The following is a 9,726-nucleotide window of genomic DNA, read 5'->3' on the forward strand; positions in this document are numbered from 1 at the left end:
CCCACATCAAGCAGTTTCTGTAATTTAGCCTTGACTATCCATGAGTGCTAGATTTATTCACCTTTGTGGTTGTCTAATTGGTCTCCATCCTTCATTAATATACATCTTATGCATATAGAGGTTTGGGTCAATGTCTCTCATATCATGGTAGTCCCGTGCAAACGTTGAAGTGTGAGCTTGTAGAATCTACAACAAGCTATCACATTGTGTTGCAGTTAGTTCATTATTGATATCAAGTGTTCTTCCTTGATACATTTCTACTAGACTAGTTGTTGCTGAAACATAGCCAATGTCAAGGCCTATTATTTTCAATGTGCAATCATTGGGAAAAACAATAGAGATCATATTTGAAGTTGTTGGATTTTCATTTTCCATGGAACTATAAATTGGATAAGTTAGACATGATAAAAATTATGCTTGTTACAGGTCCAGGCCATAGGAGTTATGTATGATTTTGGCAAGTACAATGTCTTCATCCTGGGATTCCATCATAGGAGTTCTCTCTATCACCACGAGAGTTTACATTAAATTTCATTCATCCTCTTTTGAAGCAGGCCAAACAAATTGTTCCAAATCTTATCTCTAGTGGAGATTGTCATGTTTCCTGACCTACAACCAATCAAGGTGTCAACAATGGCCAACCAAGACCTTCCTAAAATCATTGGGTATCCACCCAAAAAGACTTTAGGTTGTAGGACTGCAGAGTTAGCAAGATGGTCACGTGATTATGTAGTTATCAATAAATATTCAATCACTCCCTTTGGCTTCACAATAGATCTATCTATTGACTACAACACCATTGGTGTTGGTCTCTTGTTGTCCAACTACAACTCATCCATTATCTCCTTATTCATGACGTTAATTGTGCCCCAAGGTCTATTAATGCATTTTTGATAAGGGTCACATTGATGCTTACATCCATAACTGGGCTCCTTAGATTTGAATATTTGGAGACTACCGTGTTTCCCAACATTATCTCAACCAACTGTTAAATGAGATGGATTGTTTTAGGGTCTTGTTTCTTTCTACTTGGTCGTTTGACACATAATTCTCTAGTAGCCTTGGTGTAGATGGGGACATCCTTAATGACTTGTAGGAGGGTTATCTTCAAACATACATTTTTTAGTTGTCCCGTTTCATGGTTGAGTTGGCTATTAGTTGTATCAAAATCTCTTGTAGAGTGCATATGTGACATACAAAATGTTAATTGTGGTTGTATAGTTATCTACTATGCTTTAACACATGGAGGATGCATTGGAGGACCTTGATGTTTCAAAATTATTCACAAAGACTCTTGAAATATAATGTAATGTTTCATTGTTAATGATACATCAAGTGAGTCTATTTTTGAAGGCTAACTTATTTCCTCACGAGGGTCTCCATAGGTTATATCTTGCATAATCTTGTGTATGCATTTGATCTTTGTATTATGGCTATTCTATAAGCTTGTATTATACCTTTGATCTTTGTACTATGGCTTTTCTATCACAGGGTTCATATCTCAACAAGTCTTCTTCTTGCTTGAACTCCTTTGTCTTTGTCTCCAATGATCCGATCTTCTGAATGGTTCTTTCGCACATACTTTGTAGGTGTTTGAGGTGCTTTTTTAGATTCCGTCTCTTCTAGATTTGTATGTTCTTTGTCTTATAGAACATCCTTCTCTTTTGCAACAACAAGAGCATCCTCTATCTCAACCTTAGGTTTAGGTACAATTCCATTCCTCACTCACTTTGACATTCATACTTTCCATAATCTTCTTCAACCTTTTGTTGCAACACTAGTATGCTTTATTTTTTTAGAATATATCGAGAATATTCCTTCATCTAATCTTGCATGAAACTTTCCCAAGTCTTCTTCATCTCTTCTTATGTAGCACTTACTTCCAAATGTCTTGAAATACTTGACAATGGGTGTTCTTCCATGCCATAACTCACAAGGTGTCTTTGTGTGATTCACTATTACTTTATGTTATTGCGAATATATACAATAGTATGCATAGATTCTTTCCAATATAAATTAGGTAGGTTAGCATCTTTCAACGTAACTCTAGACATCTCTACAACAGTGCTATTCTTTCTTTCAATCGCTCTATTTTTCTTAGGAGTACTAGGTGTAGATAATTTCCTTTTAATACCATGTTCACAAAATCTATCAAACTCATCTAATGTAAACTCTCATCATTTATCACGCCTTAGACACTTGATTTTAGCATCTACTTGATTCTCAGTCATAGATTCAAATATCTTAAATCTATCAAATGCATTAGACTTTTCTTTTAAGAAAGTAACCCATGTCATTCTAGAATAATCATTAATAAACAAAATTAAATACCTTTCACCATTCTCTCCTCTTGTCCTTGTAGGTACACATAGGTTTGTATGAATCAACTCCAAAGGCGTTGTGGTAGACTATGTTATTTGTCTGCTTTCCCATTTGACATCCCTTTCACACTGTATCAACAAGTTTGATAATCTTTGGTAAATCTTATAGCATGAGTAGAACTGATCTTCACCATGTTTTCAAAGTTAACGTGTCCCAACCTTTTGTGTCATAACCAACATTCAATGGTCCATGGCAACAAACAACTACTCCCTTTGTTTTCCTTCACATAGTAGACATTCTTATTTGTTCTCATGCCTTTTGTAACCTCCCTTTTTATTTCACATTTGGACCCATTAAATATGAGCTTGTAGCCTTTACTACAAATCTAACTTACACTCAAAAGATTATGTTTCAAATCTTTAACATAATAAACACCATCTATCTTTTCAAACCTCATTGATCCACCATTCCACTTTTCAAAGTCTATGAACTTATTTTTATCACCTATCATATTATTAGAGCATCTAGATTCAATTATCCAAGTTTTAGGTTATACTTTAGCATGCAAAGTAGTCTTCACAATCATTGATCTTTCATTGTTATTCTCGTCATGTAGAGTACTAGACCTTTCACTGTCTTTTTTTTCTATGGCTAAAAATAACGATTCTTCATTCGAGTCATCACCGTCTTCATCTTCATAGAAATAGGTATCCATTGAACAAAGACTCATTTTTGACTCATCTCTTTCATCTATTATTTTGTTTTTGTCATCTCTCCTATAGTTATATTTTCTTCATCTCTTCATATGTAGCACTTACTTCCAAATCTCTTAAAATACTCAACAATAGTTGTTCTTCCATAAAGTGTCTTTATGTGATTCACTCTTACTTGTACCCTATTGAGAGTATGTACAATAGTATGCATAGCTTCTTTCCAATGCACATTGGGTAGGTTAGCATCTTTCCACAATTAAAACACTTAAAGGGTAACTTACCTTTCTATTTTTTGGATCCTTTCTCTAGTCTTCTCACAAAGTTTGCTTCGACTTCATCCATGTCATTGACATTGCTTGATTTAGCTTCATCTTCAACCTTCTTGGTAACTTCAAATGCTTCTTCCTTCTTTCATTGTGCTGGTCACTAAATTCTAAAATCTCAATGGCAGAGAGTGACCCATAGAGTTTATCCAAATTATATTTACTCATATCATGAAATTCTTCAACGACACACTTCTTAGGCTTATAGCATTTAGGTAGTGTTCTCAACACTATTGTCACAACTTCACTTTCTTTCATTTTTCCACCAATACCTCTGATTGCACATTGATTGTCTCATTCACTTGGTACACGTAACCTTCAATGTTCTCATCGTCGGATATCCTTCACGTCTCAAATCTATACTTTAGGTTTTGCATCTTGACTTGCTTGGTCTTCTCATCTCCTTCTTAGGTGTTGCTCAACTTATCTTAGATTTTCCTTGCACTTGTGCATCCATTGATCTTAAAAAAAAATGATTCACTCAAACTTCTAATAAGTACATTTCTTGTCTTAGCATTATTTTCATGATTCTTGATCCCATTCAAAGTAGTAGGACCACCATTTGGAACAATATAACTATTTTTGATAATGTCCAATATTACAAACGATAGAGAGTTCAAATGATATTCCAATGACAACTTCCAAGTATAGTAATTTGTACCATCTAACCTTGGTGCCTTGAAATACAAGTCCCGCGCCATCCCAAACCTTCCTCAAGTAGTTAAGCTCATCATAAAGGAACTTTGATCTAATACCAATTGTTGAACGTACCACATGACTGAGAGGGGCAAGGGGTGAATCATCCAGACCTTAAAACAACTTACTTATAATCCTCTAAACTTTAAATTACAATTAACTTATCTCTGCAAATATGAAACATGAAACCACAAAGCACAACATACACAAGAACACCAAATTTACGTGGAAAACCCAAGAAGGGAAAAACCACGTTGAGCATCACACTCACAATACGAATAATTGATTACAATGTTTTAAGCTCAAGGTCAAGGAGCTCACTGCACCTGATAGGACTTGCAAAACTAATATGCACAAACTTAGGGCAAGATACAAGGGACTTGCATTATTGTGACACACAATTTTAGGGCAAGTTACAAAGATTTGCACGAGATGCCAAATAACACACTACCTTTTGGTAGGTATAGGAAAATGATGAATTGAAATGAACAAGATCTCCTAATCATGAAAGTCTCCTTGAACCATTGTGTCAAGCATACAATATCATGACAAACACATCTCACTTCATTCAATTTCTCAGAACACTATCACGCTAGAGATATGACCATCAAAGCTCATTACAAATTGAAATTCACACTCCTACTGCTTGCACATAATTCACATATAATTCATAAAAATCCTCTACTCAACTCACATTTTTGCACTTCCATTTATACAAGATTATTCATTGAAACCCTCAACTAGGTTGGCCAAAGACAAAATAGACATGAATTACATAAAGTTGACCACTTGGACCCCAAAAAACATAATGCACTCTACTCCAGAAGATAAAGGGGACCCAAATACATCACAACACATCTTCCTAATTCGAATCCAATGAATCACACACACTAGAACATCCTACAAAGTTAATGTGTAGAAAAACAATTAAACACGTTAACCAGTCGACCCAAAACCATCACCTAATGCAAATCACTCAATGTAGATCCACACACGTCACAGTGAGACCCACATCAACATTCCAACACATATCTATACCAAAATAGTATGATCCAAATAAGATAAACCAATTGAGTTAGCTAGGGACTAACAAACTAATGACATTGAACACAAAACAACATAACTTACACTTGCCAATCAAGACAACACCATAAATCTAAAAGGGAACACTACATGAACTATATGAACATGTCCTCTGAGTCACAACACTTGAATCAACACAACAAAGAAATGCTTCACATTCTCTGGACCAGTCCTACAGACCACCACACTGTCAACAAACAACCATAACCAAGTACATCATCTAAGCAACTGAGGACCTAAAAACATGATAACTTGTAACATCCATAAAACACAAGCATTATATTCAAAACCATAGGCCATCATCATCAAGAACTGAAGGAATGCAGAGCATTCTTCCATAAGGGCATTAAATACTCCTTGCTGCATATTGTAACTTCCACTACTATATCCTTTTGGAAACACCTCATACTCACTCAACATGACCACGAGACAACATAATGACATCTAAACACTTGTTTATGAACCATACACAACATCCACACAACTGAACAAGTTTGACATCAATGACAACGTAACAACACAACTCAAGTTTCCAATAATGTGAACATGAACACAAACTAACAACATTTTTTAACAATTTTTTTCACCTTGCTTGTAAATAAAGAAAGAAAATAGAGAGGGTTTGGAAGAAGGTGAGGGTTTGAGTGAACGATATCATAAGGAAAAGCTTATGGAACATAACATCTTCAACATTCGTTAATCTCTTTGGTGCTTGGAAAATTAGGCTCTGAATTCTTGAAATGCTTGTTCTATTATTATCTTATTTTTCGAAAAACTATGATGATAATAGTAGATTGTGACCTCAATAGTTATAAGTTTGTGATATAATAAAATGTTAAGCTAAGAAGTGAAATATTTTAATAATATTTGTAGACGTAATAGTTTGAGTGGTGGTGCACATGTTAGTGTATCACATTGAACAATAGTATGAGCTAGAAGTTTATAGTTTTTTTAAAAAGTCACTGGTTTGTGTCCATGTCTACATATTAAAATATGGGCACGACACTTACTACCTAATATTATTTTAATTTAATTAATTATTTATAATTATAATTTTTTTATAATATCTATTTCTTGCACTAGTTTTTAAGTTCTCATCTTTTTTATATATTCTAACGAAATCCACTTTTATAGGAAAAGAGGATCACATATAGTGTTTGAAGGGTGTTGGTATAAATAAATGATTCAATTAAGATGGTACGTTGAGTTAGGAAGCTAAAACTAAGGTCATGTTTTTGCATGACAAAAATAATGCACAAATTAGGAAAAATAGTCATTTGCTTTTACTATTAATCCATTTGCTAGGCCATCTATCTATCTTATTCGCATAGAAAAACCTATACAAAACATAATAAGATATAAAATAAGATTTTATTTTATTTTGCATGGGAAAGAGATTATAAACACATTGGTGTTGACTTAGGTTGACTTTTAGGCATTTTTCATTATGGAATAAAAAATTAAGGTTGTTTTCATTTTCACGCAACATCAAATTATTACCATGATAAGACTGTCATGTATTATCTATTTTTAGGCACTTACAATCACAAGACTCCATGGATAATTTATAAAATTAATTATAGATAAGTTTGTTCTCTAGGGCAAGATGGAACAATATATGATTAAGTTGTGAAATTTATTATTCAATCCCATTCTTTAATGCTTCATTACACGGTTTTTCTACAAATGCATCTAAATCATATAAGAATCTAAAGTATTTAATAAAAAGTGTTGTAAATTAACCCATGAAAGGATTTATTAAAGAAACAATACCACAATTTATTGAAGGTTAGAAATTTTGCAAAACCTCTTGGATAAAAGAAAAATTCTATAAGTTTTTATTGTTTATAGTTTAAAAATGCTCAATTTTTTTGAAATCTCAATTAGAGATCTATCTTGAAAATTATGTTTTTTCAAATTTTATGCAAAGTAAGACAATTTTTTTACCTTTTCTTCTATAAATTCATTTCAGTAGTAACTAAAAGATATTTGAAAGTTTTAATAAAACTATGTGTGAAAGGATTTATTAAAGAAACAATACCATAATTTATTGAAGGTTAGAAATCTTGCAAAACCTTGGATAAATTTTTTTTTATATCAAGTTCATATTGTTTATAGTTTTAAAATGCTCAATTTTTTTGAAATCTCAATTAGAGATCTATCTTGACAATTATGTATTTTCAAATTTTATGCAAAACAAGACAATTTTTTACCTTTTCTTCTATAAATTCATTTCAGTAGTAACTAAAAGATATTTAAAAGTTTTAATAAGACTATGTGTGAAACCTGGATTACATTACACAACTATAACAACCATGTGCCATCCCAATGATGATCATGGTGGTAGCTTCTATTTACACATGCCACTATCATACATCAAAATGACTTAACATATATGTCTGTAGCCAACTCATCATAACAATCTAAGATGCTTTCTTCTATAGCAAAATAGAACTGTATTTAATATAAGCTGCTTCCATAACATGAATACTATATCAGTGGAAAAGTTGCATAGGCATGAAAAAGAAAACAAATTCAACATCAATCTTGATAATCACACAAGATAACTTTAAAAAATTGAAATATTCTTCAACAATATTTTAAAAAACACATGTCAAGGTTGAAATATTCTTCAACAATATTTTAAAAAACATATGTCAAGGACTGAATAAATTTCAGCAAATAACATTTGTCTTTTTCTAAATCATTCAATAGCAATCTCCACAATCAAACACAAAAGAATGGAAGTGTATAAAAAGAATTGAAGTGTATGAACAAATTTTGAATATCATAAAATATACATTTAAAAAATAAAACACTTGTTTTCAGAGTTTAAATTTGATCAACTGACTTATATTTTTAAAGTAGATTATTCATTCTAGAATTCAAATTTTATCAATTGATTTATATTTTTATAATAATTTTTTTATTTTTCTTAATTTTACTTATCAAATAAATTTTTATGATAGATTATTCATTTGAAATTACTTTTCAAACATCAAGATAGAGAAATTTTAGTTATTGGATGTTGAGTCATAGGCTAAAGAGAAGGCTCTTCAATGGAGAGTCAAAGACTCAGGGGTATCCATTCCAAATTCGTTTGACATGATTTTGACCAAAATTTTTGATATATTTATTTGAAAATGACCACACCAATATCAAATTTAAACTATGCACCCATTTTTTCTCAGTGGAAAGTCAAGCACTGAAAAATAGTCATTCTCCCAAATTCGCCTTATTCCCATGTAAACATTTTTTAACTTTTTTTGACCTTTTTTAAAAATATGATCCCATGAACATCAAACTTAAACTATGAACCCATTTTTCCTCAAATCAAGACTAAAAAGTGTCCATTCCTCAAATTGATCTTATTCCTTCCTATAAAAAAATTAAAACTAAAATTCCTTTCTTTTCTTATTTATATACTTATGGAAACCCAAAGTATTGGAAATCTATATCCATTATCAAATATAGCAAACGTTGACATTCCCTTTCTCACTCCTCCATTAAAATGCAAGTATTAAACACCATAGACATTTGAAATGTTCACCTTATTCCATTCCTCTGGTATATTCAACAACAACAATAATCCTGAAGACATTAATCCGAACAAAACAAACCTGGTAAAAACCAATCTGGTGATGCCATGCAATATAAATAACTAACTGATTTTGATGATAAAGATCCGCCCTTTTTTCTTTTTGAAGACCCGCAAATTTTTTGACAAATTAGCAGTACGCGAGTATCTAATAGAACCATGTAATGTCTTTTTCAATCGGTATTGAAAAAATGAGGGGGAAATGAAACATTGTACGCATTTAAATGTATGAAGAAAACAACTACCAAAAAACTTTAGCTCAGCGCTCAAACCCAAAATCCAAAAAAAACCCCTCAAAGTTCACAATGTCATTAATACATGACATGTATTTTGTCAAACCTAATGGAAACTTGGAAATCACAGGTCACATTATATGTTACTAAGTTTGCAAATTCAAGGCTATTTTAGCAGCATTTTAATGCAAAGATAATCTTAACAGCTTTTTGTTTGTACCAAGAACTGATTTCAAGAATGGAGGAGGAGGATGGGGGAAGAAGAAGCTTGTAGTGTCATCTCCTACAAGCGTGGAGATCCCTTTGGAAGCGAGTGTGGAGATTTTTTTTTGGTGAAAATATGCTTTTTTGAATTACAGAAGGGTTTTTTCCATAGAATTTTTGGTAAAGATTGCTTTTATATGTGGTTAAAGGGGTTTGTTTGGAGGAATTTTGAGAACAGATTGTAATGTGATTGGGTTTTTTTGGGTGGGCAAGAAATTTTGAGGAAAGATTGGATTCTAATGAGCTGGAAGGGCTTTGTGGGTAGGTATTTGGAGGAATTGTCGCGTTTTGTTCAGTTGAAGGGCTTTTTTCCAGAGAAAAATCGGAGAGGATTGCATTTTTATCAGATGAAATGGATTTTTTTGGGAAGAAATTTTGCGTTTGGATAAGGTATGTTTGAATCTTTTGCGAAACGTTTGATTTTCTCGGCTTATAATTAAAATGTTGAAAATGAAAATATGTGTTAAAACGTTGATTTTAGTGGGACAAATGAT

General features: G+C 32.3%; 1 protein-coding gene across 4 annotated transcripts in view; it reads left to right on the top strand.

The window, feature by feature from the left end:
* Positions 1 to 8,848: 8,848 nt before the first annotated feature.
* Positions 8,849 to 9,726, top strand: part of LOC131051394 (uncharacterized) — an 84,428-nt gene continuing 83,550 nt past the window's right edge. The window contains exons 1-2 of one of the 4 annotated variants that reach the window (XM_057985903.2): positions 8,876 to 9,352; positions 9,498 to 9,622. The gene's annotated coding sequence lies outside the window, so the exon portion shown is untranslated. Of the gene's footprint in view, positions 9,623 to 9,726 lie in introns of all 4 variants that reach the window. The other 3 variants (XM_057985904.2, XM_057985902.2, XM_057985900.2) reach the window with 3 other exon arrangements.

This window comes from Cryptomeria japonica, chromosome 11, assembly GCF_030272615.1.
Source record: "Cryptomeria japonica chromosome 11, Sugi_1.0, whole genome shotgun sequence".
Lineage (NCBI taxonomy): Eukaryota > Viridiplantae > Streptophyta > Pinopsida > Cupressales > Cupressaceae > Cryptomeria > Cryptomeria japonica.